This window comes from Anser cygnoides, chromosome 12, assembly GCF_040182565.1.
Source record: "Anser cygnoides isolate HZ-2024a breed goose chromosome 12, Taihu_goose_T2T_genome, whole genome shotgun sequence".
NCBI lineage: Eukaryota > Metazoa > Chordata > Aves > Anseriformes > Anatidae > Anser > Anser cygnoides.
Window position 1 is genome coordinate 14,484,248 of NC_089884.1, and position 23,053 is coordinate 14,507,300.

A 23,053-nucleotide genomic window follows, 5' to 3' on the forward strand; every position below is an offset into this window, starting at 1 on the left:
TTATTTAAGATGACATCATAGAGAGGAAATATTTAAATTGTATCATAGTTCGATACAATTAATGTGCTGTAACATGAGTAACCGGATGGGAAGCTTTTCAAAGTTATACTGGGTGAATGACCAATTTCAGAAAGGTTTTTCCATGGTGTGGGTATCTGAACAGTATGAAAAACATGACCTCTAAAAGACTTCTGCTCAGAGAACTGAAAACTACAAAGATATAGTTTGTGACTTGTCATCAAAACCATATGAAAGAAGCGTCTCTTCCCTGTCATCTGATTGTGAAATAACTTTTACCTCCCTTCACATCTACCCAAAATTTCTATGGTGGTTTACCTTTTTCTTTGTGTTTGGAACTGTGTAGCAGATAGTGTTGAGCAGCAGGGCTGTTTCTGAGAGAAAGAGAAAAGGAGAGCAGACAGGCAGGCGGAGCACAGAAACGGTCCTACGTTTGTTGCACAGTGCTGTCCATGCTGGATAGACATAAGTTATGTTATGGAACACAGGAGGGAAAACCATTATTTAAACAGGTAAGAATAAATCGGGCAAAATGCCTGGAATGCAAAAACACTTTGAGAGGCAGAATAAAATCTAGGCAATGACTGTGTCCCAAGAGACTTGACGGTCAGAGAACAGAATGGGAGCATAGTAGGGAAATACTGTGTAAAAAAGAGATTCAAAGAGAATATCCGAAGATTTTCAGGCAACTTGTAAATGTACCAAGGAGATTTTTTAATCTGTTAGTAGCCTTAAGGGGGGCAAATATCTAATATGGACGAACTGAACTAATCCATAGAATAACAGGAAAATAATTATCACTAAAATGTAATTTATCCATCAGATACCAACGATGCTCTAACTGCATATGAAGGCCAAAATCATAGAATCACTTAAGTTGGAAAATGCCTCTGAGATCATCTAGTCCAAACTTTTTACCTCTGAAAACTGCTTTTATTTGGATGCCTAAACCAGTTGTGTTTGTGTACCTAAAATGGACTTAGAGCTAAACTTCCAGTTGTAATTTCAGGATTTTGGATGCTTTAATTGTTGGGGGTGCCTCATGTCTTAGAGCAAATTTTTTGGGGGGTAGGGCTGATTTTTTGCTAAAAGATCAGCCTTTTTTAAGGCTGGATCACTTCCAGAATAACTCTCTAAACTTGACTTGAACACAAACTGGAAAATACGGGCTGGACTCCGTAGTTAATATTTCACAGAGGTTAAGTTAAATTGATTGATTCATTGATGCTTGTCATGTCATCAAAGAACAGCACTAGTTAAAATGCGCAACATCTTGTATATATGAATCTTCATTTTTCAGGTTCTTGTTGTTCCTAGGAAGAATGTGTGTTCCTCCTATCAAGTGCCATCTTTTATTGGAATTCCACTTGCTAAAGCAACTAGATAATTTTTTTTACCACTTGGACAAAATGACTCATCCTTCTTTTGGGAGCAAAACATATTTAATAGTAATAAGAACTGATTATCCAAACTTGCCCTCTCTGTTGTGACAAGCACTTCATAAAACTTCATAAAAATAGTAAATTTTGTTGCTTCTTTTCCAAGTTGAAGTACTGCTAATAAGTTTCAGCCAGTCAAACTTGTCCGGTCAGACAAAGCTTCTGAAGATTAGAACATCATCCTTCAGCAGGAAGTCAGTAAGCTAAATAAGGGTTGCTGGGAATGTTTGTATTGCTTTCTCCATACCACCACCACCAAAAAAAAATGTATTTAATTTCTGGCTGACTACTTTTGCCAATGTCTGAGTCTTGAACTGAACTTCTAGGAAGATTATTGATTGTGTATGGTAGTAGCTTCCACATTAGCTCTAGGAGGAAATTAAATGACCAGTAAGTAAATATTGAAAGCATAAAAACTGTAGTCTTCCATTATTCATTTGAATTAGATATTTTGTTTTTTAGGAGAAAACTTCATTGTTATGGGTAGAGCAAAAGAGCTTCTGGTTTTTTTAATGTTTGTTTATTTTGGAGTACAAGGCCACTTACTGTATTACTACTTAACAGAAGAATATTAAAATACCGTTCTTCTTTTTGTGAACTGTTTGGGAAATGAAAACCTAGTATTTGCCACTCTTATAGCCTTCAAAAGTACTAAATATGTGCAGGCTGTAGTTAGTTAAGTCTTAGTAGGGAATAAAATAATTTTACTTAGCATATTTGAAAAACCAGACCATTAATTTAGGTACCCAAGTATAGATCACTCTGCCTACTTCTGGAAATCCAGGTTGGGAGGTTTCAGAATGCTTTGTAAGTCAAGCTGGTTTAAGACTGAATTATTGCCATAAACATTTTTCATACAAGTTCCTAGCCAAAATTTAACTTTAAAAATTTAACTTTAGATTCTGAAATTAATTTTGAATACTGGATTATTTCAAGAAAAAATGATGTGATCATAGATTAGTACAGAGTAGGAAAATGATCAAATTAATTTAAAAAGGATTCATTAAATATCACTCCATATTGAAGCCGTATGCTGCCTATGTGGTAAAAATAAATAAATATATTGCTGTAATAAAAAAAGTTAGGGAAAACTTTAAAAAGATTTGTGAAACGGACTTAATTATCTGCTCAAACATAAACCTTTAAAGTAGTACTAGAGACGTGAGATGTAACTAAAACTGTAATTAAGTGATAAAGACTAGACCAAAGTCTGTCATGTATAGTAAATAAGTAAAGGGGGGAGGAAGTAAAAAACAAAAAATGTCGGAGTGTGTTTACAGGCCGAGTGTCTCTGTAAGCATTCCAGTGTTACTGATTACTAGTATGTGGAAGATTGAGAGCATAAGGTTAATGAAAGACCCTTTGTCAGTAACTGTGACTTGTATTTTACAAGTAATGGATCTGCTATGTAGGGGGAAAAATATTTAGTGCCTAAAAAAAATGATCTCACCGTACCCTCCCCTAAAGAGTATGGCATGAAAAGCCGTGAATTTAGCTTCAGTACTTGATTGATTCATTCTAGCAGAAAACAAAGCAGGATGCTCAGAGTTAATTTATGCTGAAATCTGACTGCTTCCCAAGTAAAATTACTCAGAAGTGGAGATTTCAGTACTTTGCTGTTTTCTCCACAGACTGCTGCTGATTAACCACAGCTTTAAAATTTTCCTTCTGTGTCTGATGAAGCTATTTTTGCTTCTTCAAAGTAAAACCTGCTGTGATGGAGTGGCAAAGTCACTGATGATATAAATGGCACACTGGTCAGCTCTTACCTTGATCAGCTTTAAATAAACATTTGTTTCAAATGGTGAAACAATTAATGTAAACACAACAAATTCGGTTCTGGAAGGAGTCAGTGCCTATCTACTGACTCCAGGTGGTTTATATCAGCGTTGAAGATGAACAGGATTGTCTCCTGTAATCAGCAAGGTTTTCAAATGAACCTTCCTTCCACCAGACATTGATGGAAGATCCTCTAACAGTAAGAGAAGGGACAACATATCAGCCAGGGGAGCAAAACAAAAACCAAGAGCTCAGAGTTGGGCAGGAACCACTGCAAACAGGATTTTACTATGCTGTTTCTTAGGAAAAGTGATAAAGCTGGGGGAATGCTTCCGACATGCTGTTTTAGCCAATGTGCAGTCTTAAGACATTTTGAGTGAGGAATACTGCAAAGGCAGCTTAATATAAGAACTGGAGAATTATGCTCTGTGCTATATACTATAAAGCTATAAAGCACTGAAAGTTTCCATAAGTTTGAGAGTTAGTTTTTGTTTTGTTTTGTGTTGTTTGTTTGTTTGTTTGTTAGAAAAAGTATAACACATGATAATCACAGGCAGTTCGGGCCCTCTGTAATCAAATGGGCTTTGTATGCTTACTGTGCTCTTAACTCCTTAGATCCTCAGAAGTTACCCATCTCTCTTCTAAGCAGATCATTTAAAAGCTTACTTCAGTTCCTCTTTTGGTTGTGAACAGTTTCAAATTTTCAAGCAAGGGGAAAGAAAAAAAAGCAGTAGCCAGAATTAGAACCATGAGTTAAAAGTACTTTAAACACTGTGGTGCTAGTGACTTCAGCAGTAGATGTTAGTACTATTTAATGACTCTTACTTTACAATAATGAACATTGCACTTTAATAAGGAGTTTCAACCCGAACAGCCCTTTTTCATCAGCAAAAGGATGTTGAACTTGAATGGTTTTTTTTGCTTCTATGTAATATATAAACTGCATTATTTTTGGAGCAGAGCCCTTAAATTCTTTCAATTACCGCTAAATGGTGGCGTTGATTCTGTAGAAAATTCTAGCTAGAGCTTTGTCTGCTGGGAACTTTTCCAGTTTCCCAGTTGATCTGTGTTTCAGATGGCCATGCCATCTGAATAGCCATGCCATTTTGGGAAAAGAGCTATTTGTGTTTGTTTGTTTTTAAATCTCTTAAAAAAAAAAAAGTAGTTTTTTTATATATATATATATTTTTTTCCATATACAATACTTTTGTCATCCTTTTAGCTGTCTAGTTAGCACCTTGTCATTACTGATGTGTTGGATGTAAAAGCCATCGTTCTTTTTCTTTCTATAAGGGATGATTGATGTCTGTATTGCAGATGAATATGTGTAAAGGGTGCGGAGTCTCTATTTTCTTTTTTCTCTGCCCTTTGGTTTGAATTTGTGTCATTAATATATTCCAAAAAGTGATTTGGATTTATAAATGAAAGGAAGGTTCCAGATTAGCTCAGTAAATTTGGATTCTGGACTAATCAAACAAGCATTTTCACAGGGAAGGCTTGCTACTTCTATTGAGAGTGACATGAATGTTGTGACCCATTGCTTGGCAAAGCTTCATTTTCTTCGTTCCATCCTACATGCATTCTGCTCTGGACAGAAATGTTTGGCTGTATGAACCTTGATTTAAGTGGGAAAAGTTGAAGGTAGTCTTTTAAAACATAGGATTTTGTTTTTTTTTTTTCCTGCCTCCTGCTGAACTGTTCAGTGTGTAGTCTAACAAATTGCACTCTAGTCCTTCCTAGCAATCACTTATTCACTAAAGCAGAACAGTTTCATCTCACTTATTTCATGGCATATGACTACTTCCCAATGAAAGTTGCATTGTTAGCTTGATATGTAGTTCCATACTAAAGCCAAATGCACTGCTAAAAATACAAATCTTATCCGTAGCAAAGGAAGGCGTCATGAGGCCTCCATGAAAAGTCAAATAAACATATGTAAAATCGTAACAGGGAGACTCTTAATTTATTGATCATACCAATGCAGTGAAAACTGAAGTGAAACGTCAGCTTGTCATACTGCTTAGAATAATAACCTGTATTCAGAATCCTCTATCAAAATAGTATGATTTCATTTTGCAAGGCGACCAAAGGGAACCAAAGCTTTGCATATTTAGTGAAAATAACATTGAGTTCTCAAAATTAGGAGTATAAAAACTTCTAACTGAAAAATGTGTTAGGTATTCTCTATATCCCAAGACATGGCTATATAAATTTAAGTTGCTGGGCTTGAATCTCATTGTTTATAGAGGACTTTTACAAACAAGTCCTTGTAAAGTCAAGGATGGTTCATTAATGTAATTAGTATTATTCATTTATAAATGTATTCTTGTACTGAATTATCTATGCCAGAAATAGAGCCTTCATTTTTCTGCTTCATATGGTGAACATATACCTTAGCTTTCTCTGTACTGTATTATTTATAGCGCGTCATATACCTACATTGCTATACTTTTCTCTTACTCAGTGACTTTTTCCCTTCTTTCATTCAGTTTTATCTGTAGTCATAAAAGGTAATCTATATTTAATATGGCTGTATCCAGCCAGGGGATTAAAAATCTAAAAATATTTTTACTCCAGCACGTGCCTGGAGGCTTGTATTTCACTGCATTCTCTGTCAGAGCAGAGAAGGATGTGGTCAGGAGGAAATTGGCTAGTCTTTTGATCAGACAGAATATTACCTGAATCATTTTAAGAGCTGATGGGAGAGATTTTCTATTCCTCACACCAAATTTGCTTTGCTGAATGAGGCAGCCTACATTAAAATGTTGTTAATAAATAATACCCTGTCTCTCCAAACCATCTTTAATAGCAGCACATAAGTCCTAAGGGAGAGTGGCTTGGAAGTATTCCATATTAGTGTCTAAAATTTTCTATTAAATGTACTGTGAGCCCTAGAGGTTTACTTATAGAATGGAAAAGAGGAGTATATAGATTATTTTATCCCACATTGAACTGTATGTTGGGAATTTAATAATGATTACTGAGTGCCTGTACTCAGGGCTGGTGAGGCCCCACCTGGAGTACTATGTGCTGTTCAGGGCTGCCCAGTTGTCGGGGGCATTGGGGCTTGGGGGGTTCTCATCAGTTGGTGTAAATACATGTAGGGAAGGTGTAAAGAAGATGGAGCCAGGCTCCCTTCACTGGTGTCAAGTGACAGGAGGCAGAGGGCACAGACTGAAGCATGGGAGGCTTCCTCTGAAAATTAGGAAACAGTATTTTGTTTGGTTGTTTTTTACTGTGATGGTGACTGAGCACTGGCACAGGTTGGCCAGGGAGGCTGTGGAATCTTCATGCATGAAGAGACTCAAATCTTGTCTGGACGTGGTTCTGGGCAGCCTGCTCTAGGTCACCATGCTTGAGCAGGGGGTTGGACCAGGTGCCTCCAGAAGCCCTTTCCAACCTCAAACGTTCTGTGATTCTGTAAGAGAAAGGTTTCTCTCTGCACTCTGTTAGGATCGTTGCAGGTAATGGTGCATGCTCTGTTAAGCTGACAGCCTGTCAGCCTCAGTACATCAGGTATCCTTATTTCACTATCTGGTAAGACTTCTTTACATTGTCTGTGCTGCACCATGTCTCACTGAGCTTTATGATGCACGGAGAACAGAAATTTGGCATAGGAACTGTACAAAAGTACCTGATGCAGCAACACAGTAATCCTGATCAGTTCTTGTGTACAATTATATGAAAACTTTTATTGTAAAAAAAAAAAAAAAATTACTCGGGACTAAAATTCTGATTATCTATGTCTCCTACAACAAATGCGTGCTCAGTGTTCATCAGATTCTGCCTTTAGTGATTCCCAAATTTTATTTTTAATACCACATAGAGTATTTGTTAGTAGAACTATGAAAATATTGGCCATAATTTTGGTGTAGCCGTGGACAAATACAAAATTGTTTGACCTTGTTTAGAGATGTAAAATATCTTTGTGCAGTTACATTTGTGGTGTGGAAAGATGTACATTTGCATGTTGAAGAGCAGGCTGATCATATAAACAGGTGTACTTGTGGTCTTAATCTGTTTGTGCCAACTTAATGGAAAAAGATCTTATCCTAACGCTCTGCTTTTAGCTTTCCATTAGAAGCTCTATAACATTCCTGGTTCTGTTTTACTTATGTACAATAGTTTTTAATGTTTATTCACTAAAGTATTGATGACTAAAAATGTAGCAGAAAAGCTTGAAATAAATAATAATTATTTTTGATGGATCTTATTTAAATCTGTACCTTTATAGATTACTGTTCTCTCTCTCTTTTTTTTTTTTTTTTTTTTTTTTTTTAGAAATTTGTTGCATATAAAATACAGAGGAACTGCTCAGAAGAACCAGGTTGATTTAAACAATGAAACTTGAAACAGCCTGGCTGTTCTGTATTTTATCTTGCTGAGTGAAATATATGGTTATCTCCCTATCCTTCATACTCCCCCCTGCAACCCCCCAAATCCTTGGATATGCAGATGTTGCATTCTTATTTATTTCAGGAGCCCATGAAAATCGATCACTCTGGTCATAAGTGCAATTTTCCGGATCAATTTCCAGGTATTGGCAGATTAATGTAGTAACTGTACCGAAGTCACAGGCGATTGCTCATGGTTGCTCTTGCATGCTTAATTATAAAGTATAAATGTTCTAGTAACCAACGCTCATCTATTGCTAACATTGGTAGGAGGATGAGTGAAGAAAGAAAACAGCTTGAAATTAAGGTGGCAGAGATCTAAGGGCCAGAGCTGTGCCGTATAGCAGGTCCTAAATAAAAGGCTAGCAGTTTTTCCACATGGCTGGATGAATTTGATGCATGTGGGGCTCTTTCTGTTCATGGTTGTGGTTCCCTACCCTGCGAAGAACAGTGAAATTCAGTGAAAGCACAAAAGTTGTCAAGAAAACTAGCAGCTGTCAAGAAAAGGCACATGGAAGAAATCAAATTTTTTTTACATGCAAGACTTTTGTCTGGTTTTCTGGATTTCACAGAGAACTGACTTTCCTGATATCATCTGCATTGCTGTGTGAAGGGCTTACTCAGGAGTCTTAAAAAGGTTCAAGAAGGAATTCAAGTTGTCACTGTTCATAAAGTAATCTGTATGTAAATACCATAAATTTGTTGAATAGTTGTTTGACTTAACAAGAGTGATTTAGTTATTTTTAATTCTTTCCAAGTCAGGACTTTAAATCATTACTCTGTGCTGTTATGAACATAAAAGAGCATAACAATTCTTCCTACCTTTCAGACATGTTCTATGTAGCAGGAGGGAGCCAGTAACATATGTCTGGATAATCTCTCAAGTTACTTGATTAGCCCTGTTAAAGACCAAGACCCTCTTGCATTCTTTCTCTGGAATTAAGACATGCAGCCTCATGTAAGCAGTTCAGAAATGAGCTACAAAAGTATTTTCCAGGGACTCTTTTCCAAGTGGCTTGTGTTTGAGTTCATTCAGCCTTAAGTGATTGAAAAAAATATATATATTCATCAAAAAGTACCTTTAATTACATAGATTACTTGGGTTTTGGTGGTTTTTTTTTACATTTCAGTTCTGTCACTCTGGGGAGAAAGGTTGCTTTTCCTGCTGTTCTTGTATTGTTAGCTGTAAAATATGCATGCTTGGTTACAATTGTAGTGAAGCAGAGTCCCAGGGAAACATGAGGTACTGAACTCACTACTAAATGTTTGGAATGTAAAAAGAAAAAAAATACCACTTTTGATACCTATTGCTGTCCAAATTCTTATTGTACTACTGTGCTTCATATCACTGTATGTTGTCTGTTCTTACCAAGCTTTCGTATGTGTATTTACCACTCCATGCATGCTGATCAAGTTCAGTTTAGGAAACAGTATGCTGTGTCACACTACAGAATTATTACAGAAGGTGAAGTAGTTAAGAGCTATCCATAACAAAATATAATGGGAGTCAAGCTGACTGCTGAAATATGTCTAAATTACTCTTGTTATGGTCTATTTACTTGAGCTCAAAGCATACATGTAAAAATAAAACAAGCCAACACCACTTCACTGATCATATTTGGTTTCTGTTCCAAGTCACAGCTCGATGTTGGGCCCAAGCAAAAGGGCCAGGTTGTGGTCAAATGTGCCAAGGTCGGAAGAACAGGGATCGTAGTCACAGCACTTTCCAGCTTCATACAGCAACCCACATTTGCACAGAACTCTGTTTTCTTTCCACTGGGTTCTTTTCCAATGGGTGGGAATTAGAACCTTGTTTTTCCTCTCACATAGTTGTTATATATACTTGCGGGGAAGTAAGTTATTACCAAATATAGCTTAGAGGGCTGCAGCAGAATCTTTCCAGTCTGGCTGTCCGCCTGGAAAAGGTTCAGAAAATATAGGGCTGTCACTTTTGCCTGAGATTTACTAGGAAGTTGAATGCATATACGCACTACGGAGTGTACATGCAGTAAGCCTAATGTTTCCCCAAAACACTTTGTATTGTGTGTCGGATGTATCATTAAAGTTATAATTATGATTGCTGTATTTCTGAACATGTGTGTGCTCATTTGTGGTACATCAAATATGCTTCAGAATGTACATGTATAACAAACATATCTGGAATTATTGGACATATGGTGACCTGTTTGCTGTTGTGTGCATGGTTGATGTGACCTAAATACAAAATAAGTATGGTACGTATGTACAGAGTGAGGAATCCTGAAGGAGCTGGGAAAACCTCACTGGTTGGAAGCATGCAGGGATATGCTACGTAAAACTTTATGACTAAGAAAACATGCATTAGCACTCCTAGGATCTTAGGAGAAGCGATTAATGAAAGAACTGCGTTAACACAGTGACTGCTGTATATTATCTGTCCAGCAATGTCTAATGTCATTATTGGTATTCACAAATTATACCACCATCAACATTTTGTCTGTTATAATTTTCTGTGTTCACAGATGGGACCTCTAAGCAGACATTTCCAAGTATAATTCTAGCCCTAATTCAGTTTTCAGAATGCCTTGCATAAATGTCTATTTTTGATGAAGCTCTGCTCTAATTTATTACAGCATTTTGTCAGTTCTAAATTGGGAAAATTGACAGAAAAAACAGTTGCTTTTCATACAGTATAGTTGGATTCTAGGAGACTTTTCAGAACCAAGTTGCACAGGCATACATCGGAGGGAAATACAATCCTGTGTACAATTTATGCATTTCATGGTGTTGAGCAAGGAAAGCAAGTAAAGAAAACGGTGCTTTGTAGTTAACCTGTAAACCTATTGATTTGAAGCATCTTCACTTTAGGAAAAACAATGGTCTGCTTGGCTAATAATCTACATTAAGCTTTGCAGTTATCCTTTTAAAGAATAAGCTTATTAATATTTAAACTACGCATTAGCTGCATCTCTTACAAAGAGGAGATAATATTCCACACAACTATTATTAATTATAACCAAATTAACATGAACTGAGTATAACTGATTGGTAATAAATCTTCTGTAGTTCAAGCCAAATCTTAGTAAAAGTAATAAAGGTAGTTTTAAAATAAAACAACAGCTTTGATAGGTATTCCGTATTAACCGTACAGTCGGAAAGAGCACTCCATATGTTGCTCAGCTCAGCAAATTTTGTGGAACATAACTGAAGTAAAAGCAAATTGGTACAATGTCAAGACCTGCGTAATATCCGTTCACATGTGACTTCCTATTCTTCAAATAATCTTGAAAATTACAACAGCCAGTTTAGAGAATTAACTGGCATATATTATGAAAAACCTTTTTTCTTATAAAGCACAGATTACAATAGACTTTGTTTTGCTATTGTTTTACGTGATGCTTAGCTCGTGTTTGGGCGAAACACATGGTTGAGGTTGGAAGGGACAATTGGAGGTGGTCTTGTCCAACCACCCCTGCTCAAGCAGGGTCACCCAGAGCTTGTTGCCCAGGATCGCAGTCAGAAGAGTTTTGAAGAGCTTCACGTATGGAGATTGCCCAGCCTTTCTAGGCAACCTGTTCCAGTGTTCTGTCATATTCTCAGTAAAGTGTTCCTGTCCCCCACTGTTTGACCAGCTTTGTGGTGAAAGAAACTATTCTGATCTGCTTGAAACTTTCTGCGTACCGGGCTGGGCCCATTGCCCCTTGTCCACCTATCGTGTACACCTCCAAGAAGAGTCTGGTTTCGTTTTCCCTGTACCTTGCCACAGAGTAGCTGAAGTTTCCCTGAGCCTTCCTTTCTTAAAGCTGAACAGATCCTGTTCTCACATCTTTGCCTTGTATGTGTTACCAGTTGTAATGTTCAGTGGGGCCATTACCTGCTTATTTTAGATGCATCTGTTTCAGAACTGATTTACACCTGATTTTGAATAGGGTTTGGATGACCCTGGATTATCCCATATCCTATGTTATCCCTTTTCCTATATTGCTTTCATTTATGATTTTGTTGTATGTTAGTATCCACTTTTGTATTTTAAATGAGCATAAATTTGAGAATGCATCTAATAGCTTTAATCTGACAGAACTGCAATGTTTTCATTTAATACCTGTTGATCTGTTTATAATATCAAGGTTAAAATATGTGGTTTCATAGAGATCTGTGTTAATCTCAAGCTCATAATATTCTGCTGTACTTTCTAGAGAAAGCTTGTATTGAGGATAGGATGGCAGCTGAACCTCTTTTCAATACTATCCAAATTTTATAAGCTGCCACATAGAAACCAGATTTTCTGCAATGACCTGACAAGACAATGTGAAGAAGCACTCTGTGCTGTAGCTTGTTTATTTCTTTTTCATATGAAAACATAATTCCTGCAGGGAATTCTGTTTCAGCCACAGAACTAAGGCCTGTGAAAGGCTCTTCTTTCTGCCTGAAAGTTCCCCTGTGAATTGCTGATGGTTAGGGAAGCTCACAGTGACAGGAGACAGCAGCTTTGTGCTTAGATGACAAGAGCCCGTGTTTGTGCTAACTGCAGCTGGCACCATTAACTACCTATCCATGGACTAAAATAAAAACAATTATCACTGCATGCATTATAATGACGAAATCCACTCTGTTTCTATAGTAACATGAGTGGCAATTTATACTATGACTTTAAGAAAGTAGAATGTGACCATTTCTTTTTTTTTTATTTTTTGCAGTTTTACAAGGAGCAGCAATTCACAGAAAATAACGTTTGAGATGATGTCACATAAGTTACAAAGGTAAGATGTGCTTTATGAGAAACAAAAAAACGCACAACATACATTCAAGTTGGAGTGTTGCTTTTGACTTTTAAGTATTGTTACATAGAGGCATACCCAGTTTAGTGCTGTTTGAAGTAAATTCTTTTTCTGTTTATTACAGATAATCTTTTAAGTAGAAGCTTAACAAAAACAAACAAACAAAAAAAAACAGGAGTGAGAAAACGTGTGAGGGCTTAAGCAAGTCAAAATTTTAAAATTGTTTTTATAGTGCCATATGAAAAACAGTCTTACACTCTGAGCTTTTGTCTTCAGAAGCACATTGAGATATCCTCAGAACGCTCCAGCACTTACACTGATGAAACTGCAAAAGATTGCTCAGTGGATGTTTTTATTATACTGCAGCATTTTTAGGCCTATCCATACTAATATTAATCTAGTTAGTGTGTTTATTAGTAGCAGGAAAGCTGTGGCAAAATCTTGAGCAATCCCTGCTGGGATTTGGAGGATGTGTCTTTATGGATACTGATGAAGTAGACTATTACTTTATAGATTGATCAAGGGAATAGAGTTCCTGAGTTCTTCAGACTGATTTAGGCATTCTGTTTGAATGTTGCTTTATTTTCAAAGTACCTCCCTATACAAAAGGTATGGCACGTTTAATTGTGTAGTTATTCAGACCAGAATATCCAGAAGCATTTAATAATTCACAGCCTTTCTCCTCCCCACATATTTGTCTTGCCCAAAACTTTTTTCCTTCAATACATGCTGCATAAGGAGTGCTCCTATGAGCAATGCTGAAGCTAGGATCATCTCTGCTACAAGTAAAGGATTATAGAATCTCTCTTTAAGTTACCTGAAGCTTCGGTGTATGACAGTAATCCACTGCCTATTGGCCTTTCCTTGCATGTGGCAGACATAATTAGATAAAGAAGGAAGAACTTAACTCTGTGTTAAAAAATCCTGTTCAGTCGCATGATATTCTTTCTTTAGATGTAGTAATTAATGACTATCCTGAATTCATAGGAATTTTTTCTTAAAGTTAATGATCATCATTGATTGTAATTTTCGGGCATCTATATCCATGCCTTTTAGAAAAGTTTTTAACCTCCAGCTCTTTTTCAAAATGTATTTCACTGCTTTAGAGGACGAAACATGACATCAGACTATATCTTAACATCTCTTTCTAAGCCCAGGCTTAGTTTGCTGATTTAACTGTATTTTCTAAAATGTATGGATGATTTAAATTTTTTGATGTTATGCATGCCAATCTTAGAAATAGGTCTTCTGTACCTGCTGTTACAGTAATAAACACAGACATTCTACTTTAAAAAAAAAAAAGCAATAATTTAATTTTAGTCAACAAAGTAAATACTTCATTCAAAGTGTGAAATATGCAAGTAACATTATCTCCATTTCTAAGAGGATCCAACTGAGCTTATCAGAAAAGTTAAGTAAAAGTAAAAATGCTAAGTATTTCTTGTGTTTAGATTTACATATTAAATATATAGTCAGTTATATCAAAATAAATCTTGTAGCTTATGAACCAGATCATACACTATATGTGAAATGGGAGGTTATTTGACTTTCAGCAAAGTAAGAAAGGAAACTGCTTAAACAGAGGAAGAAAGGAGAAGGCTGCTTTTTTTCATGTAAAAATTTACGTGCCCAAAGACGAGCCGACACGGAACTAGACCGGCCTGGCTGAGCAGAGAGTTGTGGCTCGAGCTTAGGAGAAAAAGGAGGGTTTATAATCTTTGGAAAAGAGAGGGGGCTACTCAGGAGGACTATAAGGATGTCGCGAGGCTGTGCAGGGACAAAATTAGAAAGGCCAAAGCTCATCTGGAGCTCAATCTGGCTACTGCCGTTAAAGATAACAAAAAACGATTTTACAAATACATCAGCGCAAAAAGGAGGACTAAGGAGAATCTCCATCCTTTACTGGATGCGGGGGGAAACTTAGTCACAAAAGATGAGGAAAAGGCTGAGGTGCTCAATGCTTTCTTTGCCTCAGTCTTTAGCGGCAAGACCGGTTGTTCTCTGGATACCTGGTACCCTGAGCTGGCGGAAGGGGATGGGGAGCAGGATGTGGCCCTTGCTATCCATGAGGAAATGGTTGGCGACCTGCTACAACACTTGGATGTACGCAAGTCGATGGGGCTGGATGGGATCCACCCGAGGGTACTGAGCGAACTGGCGGAGGAGCTGGCCAAGCCGCTTTCCATCATTTATCGGCAGTCCTGGCTGTCAGGGGAGGTCCCAGTCGACTGACGGCTAGCAAACGTGACGCCCATCTACAAGAAGGGCCGGAGGGTAGACCCGGGGAACTATAGGCCTGTTAGCTTGACCTCAGTGCCAGGGAAGCTCATGGAGCAGATTATCTTGAATGTCATCACGCGGCACTTGCAGGGCAACCAGGCAATCAGGCCCAGTCAGCATGGGTTTATGAAAGGTAGGTCCTGCTTGACGAACCTGATCTCCTTCTATGACCAAGTGACGCGCTTGGTGGATGAGGGGAAGGCTGTGGATGTGGTCTACCTTGACTTCAGTAAGGCTTTTGACACCGTTTCCCACAACATTCTCCTCAAGAAACTGGCTGCTCGTGGCTTGGACTGGCGTACGCTTTGCTGTGTTAAAAACTGGCTGGATAGCCGAGCCCAAAGAGTCGTGGTGAATGGAGCCAAATCCAGTTGGAGGCCGGTTACTAGTGGAGTCCCCCAGGGCTCAGTGCTGGGGCCGGTCCTCTTTAATATCTTTATCAATGACCTGGATGAGGGGATCGAGTGCACCCTCAGTAAGTTTGCAGATGACACCAAGTTAGGTGCGTGTGTCGATCTGCTCGAGGGAAGGAAGGCTCTGCAGGAGGATCTGGATAAGCTGGACCGATGGGCTGAGGTCAACTGCATGAAGTTCAACAAGGCCAAGTGCCGGGTCCTGCATCTGGGGTGTAACAACCCCAAGCAGCGCTACAGGCTGGGAGATGAGTGGTTGGAAAGCTGCCTGGCAGAGAAGGACCTGGGAGTACTGGTTGATAGGCAGCTGAATATGAGCCAGCAGTGTGCTCAGGTGGCCAAGAAGGCCAACAGCATCCTGGCTTGCATAAGAAGCAGCGTGGCCAGCAGGTCTAAGGAGGTGATTGTCCCCCTGTACTCGGCTCTGGTGAGGCCGCACCTTGAGTACTGTGTTCAGTTTTGGGCCCCTCGCTACAAGAAGGACATGGAGGTGCTCGAGAGAGTCCAGAGAAGGGCAAGGAAGCTGGTGAGGGGTCTGGAGAACAAGTCTTACGAGGAGCGGCTGAGGGAGCTGGGGTTGTTCAGCCTGGAGAAGAGGAGGCTCAGGGGAGACCTCATCGCTCTCTACAGGTACCTTAAAGGAGGCTGTAGAGAGGTGGGGGTTGGTCTATTCTCCCACGTGACAGGACGAGGGGGAATGGGCTAAAGTTGCACCAGGGGAGGTTTAGGTTGGATGTTAGGAAGAACTTCTTTACTGAAAGGGTTGTTAGGCACTGAAACGGACTGCCCAGGGAGGTGGTTGAGTCACCATCCCTGGAGGTCTTTAAAAGACGTTTAGATGTAGCCCTTAGTGATATGGTTTAGTGTAGGACTTGTTAGTGTTAGGGCAGAGGTTGGACTAGATGATCTTGGAGGTCTCTTCCAACCTAGACGATTCTGTGATTCTGTTAAAAAGAGCAATAATTTAAATTCACTTAACACAGATCCTTTTCTGAAGCATAAATTGAAGAACCTTGTTTAAGGGACAGAATGACACTTCAGTTTGTAACTTGGTGAGATCTGTTGGTCAGAAAAATGGAGAAATCTCATTATGCTACCTGTATGTTCTTCATTCTGGTTTTGATGATTCCTATGCATGTGCTGTATTGCTGTGAGAATTCCTCTCAAGGTGGGAGGATCATGGAAGATTAGCAAGATGATCTGCGTGGAAGGGAGAAAAATAGAAATACTGGTAGCTTATGCTGTTCTCAGAATCCCAATGATGGGATTATGTTTTCATAGTTACTTATTATTTCAATTATATTAGCTTGCTTGTTTGTAGAAAACATGTAGAAATGTTCATTTGTACTTCTTTTTGTGATTACAAAGTCTGACATATCCTACTCAAACCATGTATTTCCCAGTGAGTTTGGTGTTTGACTTCTTGAATTGGCTGCCTAATGAAAAGGCAAGAGAGACCAAAAAAAGAACTTTTTGTAAGAAAAGTTAAGGTTACAGTTGGCATGCAAGCATGATATAAGTCTTCCAAATTCCAATTAAATTTAGAATTTAGCACATCATAATGCACCTCATAATAAGATCCTTAAAAGAATATATCAGATTAAATGCAATTAAGTTGTAAATACTCATGAGTATACTTTGCTTTTTAAGCCAGATATTTTCCTAACACTGAAGGGTCATACTGGTGGGTTAACCAGTAGATTCTGTTCCCACATACAGCCGTGCATCAATACAATATTGTAGAGAGATTTATTGCTTTGCGTTAACAAGCAGTGTGTAGTAAGGAGCAGTAAACTGAAGAAGAGGAGTCATGGTAAGGATAGGTAATTCCTGTGTTTTACGAATGCAAAATTAACAGCTAGTTATGTCTGATTGTAGCTCATACTTACATGCCAGGTTTGTTTTATATTTTAGTGTTTTCTATTTGTTGAGCATCTTTTTGTTCGTTTAGTGTTTAGACTATGTAAAGGCAACATTCTAATAAAGTGTATATTGTCACGTTAAGCACATTTTACAGAATTAAATTTATACGGGGAAACTTAATGTGATTTTAATTACAAATTTTGCAAGTTTGTTATTGCATCCATGCAGAATTGCATTTATCTTTGCAGGTTTGCGATCTAGTCTTTTCTTAATCTGGCCAGAGTACAAAGAAGGAGAGCTGTAACCTATGAATGCAGTTCACCACGGGAGCAGTTTTTGCTTGCTACTGAGCTATTCACCAAGTCAGTACTTCTGGTAAGTTTCTTGTCAGTGTATCCTATCTTTGGGCAAAACAAGGCTCTAACAGAAAACCTGGACCAAGCAGCTTCTCATAAGATACTAAACAACTCACAAATCTGCAATATACTGCTACCAAAATGTCTATTAAAAGTATATATTCAGAAAATATATCTATTACATATTTTATATATAAATATTATATGGAAATATTTATGACTAGGGGAAAAGACAGAGTTTGGGTACAGTACCTCAGATATAAAGCAAAGACAGCTAGAAGTTGCTCAGAGTTTACCTAAGTACGGGAATCAGTTAAATTTAAAGGTAAAGGTAGATTGCAAGTGGAACAGTGGGACTGCAGTCCTGTAAGGAAGGAGGCTAGAGTGGGACAGCATGTATGTCTAAGCAGACAACAGTGGATCTAGAGAAGTAGAAGGTCCACAATAGGAAAAATCATAACAGGCCAACAAATGCATGTCTGTGCTACATGAAATCTTAACTTGGTTGTGTTGTTTTTCTCTCCAACTATCAGGTCATCTAATTAAATAATTGTCACATAAAATCATTCTTCCTTAATCCCTATATCATCACAGCTACAATACCATCATAAATAGATATTCCAGAGGTTTCTTTCCATATTGGTAGATAAGCAAATACGTTATCTTTTACTTGCTGATCCTTCAAAAAGAAACAGGGAAAAATTAAGCTATGCTTTTCTTCTTGAAAATACCTCAAGCAGGTCTGTTAGTTGTGGAAAAATCATAAAGGGGATCAGGGAATGGGATCAGCTTTTAAACCAGATGTACATTTGGAAAAGAAAACAAAAAATTAGAGTGAATGAATCACAGCTTATTTTATTCTGCTGGATATGATCATGTAGGACTAACATACACAGTATGTTTACCAGCCTGTCTAATGAATTCTGCTTAAGATCATGAATTCTGAGACACCTTGAATTCCTGTTGGTATCCCTGTTTAACCTCTGCTTCTACCAAGGTTCATAAATAGTTCTGCCTTTTGGCATGGACCTGTGCAGGGAGAGTCTGTAACAACAGTCTTCAGTGATGAGTAAGTACAGTGAAAGTTCAGTAAATAAAGTGCAAAACTGTGGTTCCTGTTTCCCAAAGTGTAGGAGGGAAAGTCTATATGCAAGAGAGCTGTGCCAACTTCTTAAATGTACATGTAGGAGTAGAGATTTACAGCCTCCTTTGAGTCCCAGTAGCCGTTGGATATCATGGCTTTCAATATAACTGAAAGTTTCCATTCTGTGGTTTTAAACATATGAATTTCAAATGAAGGCTAGCTTAGCTTTGTTCTGGCAGGATTTTTTAAAATGGATTCCATTTATAAATCTCCCTGGTAACTTTATCTATAGTTTTGCCTTCTATTCTTTAAATTGTATCTAAAGACATATAAAAGAGGTAAAGATTTTTAAATGTAGGTAATGAGAATGCCAAAGACTAATTAATAATCTGAATTTTTAGCCTTACTCCACCGTTTCTGCAACATCCTTTGAAAATATTAATTTGATGTAAAAACAAAATGTCACACTACTTGCACATGCATATGAATGCAAGGCATGTCTTCATGGCATATGCTATGCAGTTAAGCCTGTCATATTCGACATATGTTTAAGTAAACTATCCTTCTGGTATTATATATTTAAATTTATTCATTTGCATTTTGCTGAGGATAAGATGATACTGGGCATTTATGGCACCTAGATATCTTTCTTCCTTAGCTAATGGCTTTTCTTTACTTGAACCTTACGAGAGAGTTACCAGAAAATTTTTGCTATGCAGAACAAAAATCCCAGATCTCTACTATTGCCAATGAACTCAATTTGCAATCAACTGAAATCCAATCTGACTTTCTTCAGTGTTCCCATCCTCTGCTGTTACTGCATGCTGTTATAATCTAAGGGAGTTCACTGACATTTGTTTTTAAAAAGGTATTGGCAGTTTGCTCATTGTGGTCTGAAGTGTTACCTTTGATTTTTCTTTTGTTTCTAGGCCAGTGTTCAGTCTGTGAACATCCACAGTGCCCAGCAGAGAGCCTTGCATAGTTCTTTTAATCCTTCTTGATTGTAATAAGCAACACCCTGTCTCAGAACTGAACTGAACTGCTAGCTTGTCATACTGCAGAAAGTCTGGATAACGGAAACTTTCCCAAAAAAATGGCTAAATTCTCTAATTTTGCCATAAAATTCTTGTTCAGCAAATTCCTGAGTGAAATTTTTTAACTTACTGTGAATAACCTAAATAGGAAAAGAGCACTTTAAAGTTCTAGATCTGCACGTTCCACTTTTCTAGACATTCATAATAACAATGTACTTTAGCTTGAATTTATTTTACGAAAAAGAAGGAGAACAAATTATTCTTTAGTGTGAGGGTATAATGTGTTTTAAATACATAGTCTGCAATGTGTGCAGAAATCAAGAACGCCATTTGTGAAGTTAAATTGAAGCACACTAAAAGCAAATAGTAATTTTATAGCTGCATGAATGATAGCAATTGAGTGATAGCAATTATCTGCTCCTGGCTTTATTTCTTTAGAAAACTACAATAAATTCATATAGGATAGAGGAGACCTGTTGAAATTAAAACTGCATTGTTCAGCATAGGATAGTAGAAGCTTCAGCATGGCTTGAACTAATGCCATGAGTTTGAGATATTTTGATCTAGACAAAATCTTCAGGGCAGCATCATCCCTAGGATGTGATATAGCAAAAGGCTTGTTAGGAGCTCATTTTCTCCATATTCCTGTACAATTCAAATACTGTTTGTTCATCTGTTCATGCATATACCTGCTGAAAATATTTTTTTTTTTGCAAAGAAGGATTATTTAATTATTAGAAAAGAAAAGATTTCAGGCATGTCAGTTTTGTGCAACTGGAGTTTATTCAATGAAAATCATTCTGCTACTGTGAACAGGTTCCTCACCAGTCAGGTACATTGACTTCTTTTATTTCCTCATTATTCAGCTTTGCGTTATGATTCAACTTTCTAGCTTTTGCTTTTTGCTGATTTATACACTTGGAATGTTAAAGAGAAATACACCCTTTACGTTGAAAATATAAGTCATAAAACCGCATTGTCAGAATAAATCCACCAGCTTTTTAGCTAACTAGTATTTTATTAAGGGTGCAATACTAATGATTGCATCTAATTTAATTATCACAAATCTCTACTTTTAAGTTGGGAAATCTGTAGGGCTTTTGTTGCTACAAATAACGTAGTGCAGTACAGGGATTTCAATACAGTGGTTGCAGTAAGAGACCAGGTGACTACTTGCTCAAACTAGTGCTGGTTTTTGTTTTTTTTTCAACTGTTTTAAAGAAAAATGTATTAAATTAGCTATTCTCCACACTGCATCAAGGAGCACATTTCATAATAGCTTAATTCATATTTAGACCCTGAACTTAAACAGTGGTTTTTTAAAAATACTTAAACTGATTCGTACTTGCTGGTTGATCAGCACTTTAGGAAACGTAGCTACTTCCTTTTCTGTCCTAAATGGAAACCGTTGACTTCTTCGAGAAATCTCACCGTATAATTGTATACTTTGCTAACAGAAGGCTGAAAATCTGGGCTTAAAATGATAAAGTACAAAGCACGCAATTTCGGTAATATTTGAAAGTCTGTTCTTCAGTTGGTCATGCTTAATTTCATGTTCTTTGTTCTTAGCTATTTAAAGTTTGCACATAGGGTTGCGCTATAGGATACTGTAGCAACCTTAGAACAGTTAACAGTAGTTATCCTCTAAATCTAGACTGCTGTCCTTATAGTAGAGGGGTGTGTCATTAACCCAGGACTATGGTTTTATCTCTGAATCTTTCTGTATCCTTAGATTTCCTGCTTCATGGTACTGTCACAGTGCTATACATTTAACGTGATCACTAACTAGAATAACACAAGGAAAATGAAGACGTCCCAAACTGACTGACTGACTGCTGTCAGCTTATGGAGCCATATGTATGGCTCCTTATGGATGCTGACTAAGATTAGAGGTAGATCTCCCTAATAGCTATTATTTATTCTTGATTTCTTGTAAGCAATCCTAGGGCATAAAGCTACAATTGAAACATAATTTATATATAAAATATGCTAAAAGCACTGTAACACTGTAATGACACAACAGTGAACGTTGCTTTTCCATTAATAACCTTTTAAGCATCAGATACTCATGAAGAACCTGACCAGTCCTCAAAAATTCCATTTTGCCTTTTATGTTACAGGGGGGAAATAGCATACACTAATCTGCCTGAACAAAGGTGTAATTATGTTGGAAATGGGTAGTACAAACCAAGCATCTTTCTTTAAAAATAGTGGAACTCAAGTGATTACACTGGCTATAGCCACAGAATTATGACAGGAGTAAGGTTGTCTTTAGATGACATTATCCCAGCTACTACTTTGTCATTTCAAAGTCTTGGTGCACTTTAATAAGGGATCGTTTTGTTTTAAATACATAGGAAACTCTTCTTCCAAAGCAACATAAATCAGCATGTGTGTATTGGAGGGGAAAAGCCTGTATTTTCTGTTTGCCACAAAGTTGTTTGCAATGCAAAACTACCTGTAATTTCAACATCAAATACAAGCCTGATTATTGTGTTTGAGGGTAAGTTATTCTTGACTGTCTGACCTCCTTGAGTGATACAATTTTAACCACATTATCTTTGCGGAGTTTACATCTTTGTAAGATGCTGCTGCTACCAAAATAGCTATGGGTTAGCATGTTGGTTGCCTAACTGTACTTTGAACACCATGGGCTTTTTTTTTTGACTATGTTAATGGAGAAAACTTATACAGCTAGAGCCTTGGCTGCATAACTACCCAGAGAGAAGAAAAAACAAGCTAAGAAAATCAATAGAGCTGTAATTGTTTAACCACAGTTATTTTTGCATAGCAAATGGAGGTGTTAAAGTACAGTTAAAAACCAGGCTGGAAAAGAGTAAAATGTTGAATTGAAATATTGATCAGTGAGATTTATTATAACAAGATGATCAGGTTTTACCAGTGTAGAAGATTAAGAAGTGGAGTAGACTTCTGAAGAAAAATGGCTGATATGGTAGTAACACAGATAAATTCAGAGTTAGTTCAGAGTTAAGATTAAGTATAAAGAAATGAAGGCATATAAAGGAATTGGAAGGCAGTCATGGCAACAATATAACTTCTCTGTCTTGCAATTACAATGTTACTTAAAACATTTTAGGCTTTGATCTCAGTTTATATGGAATTGAGCTCTCAAAACTTATTTTTCTTCTCCAGAAAAAAGTTACATTTTGTTGTATGTCCCGACTGTCATTTCCTTGCCTTTATATGAAGGCATCTGTAAGGATTGTTTTCTACTGACTGATCCCTACAGGATCTTGATCCTGTGCCCATTTTGAGAGTGTCTCTCTTTTATTCCTTGGGGTAGATTTGTAAAAGAAATACATGTAAATTCTTAGTCAGGATTATCCTGCATTTTATTGCAGGATTCATGCATCAGACACCAGTGTAGCTTAAAAATATTCGACCTGCTAGATTCTTACTTTAATGATTCCAAGCTGTTACAGAGCATATGAAATGCAGGTCTAATTTAAAGCTTTTTGTGATGCAAGCATGTATCACAAATACAATACGTAGGTGAATCATAGATATTTATTTAGAGATCTAAAAATACACTTAGTGGTTGCCTTGTGAATAAAATATACTGGTTGCCTAGAAAGCTCCAAATCTTGAGCAGTAATGCTTTCACCGTAGGAACCA

General features: G+C 37.4%; 1 long non-coding RNA gene across 4 annotated transcripts in view; it reads left to right on the forward strand.

The window, feature by feature from the left end:
* Nucleotides 1-23,053, forward strand: part of LOC106043098 (uncharacterized) — a 139,629-nt gene that overhangs the window by 23,511 nt on the left and 93,065 nt on the right. For all 4 annotated transcript variants that reach the window (XR_010834636.1, XR_010834635.1, XR_010834637.1 and 1 more), the window contains exons 2-4: nt 12,307-12,369; nt 17,192-17,318; nt 18,297-18,368. This is a non-coding gene — a long non-coding RNA (uncharacterized lncRNA). The remainder of the gene's footprint in view (nt 1-12,306; nt 12,370-17,191; nt 17,319-18,296; nt 18,369-23,053) is intronic.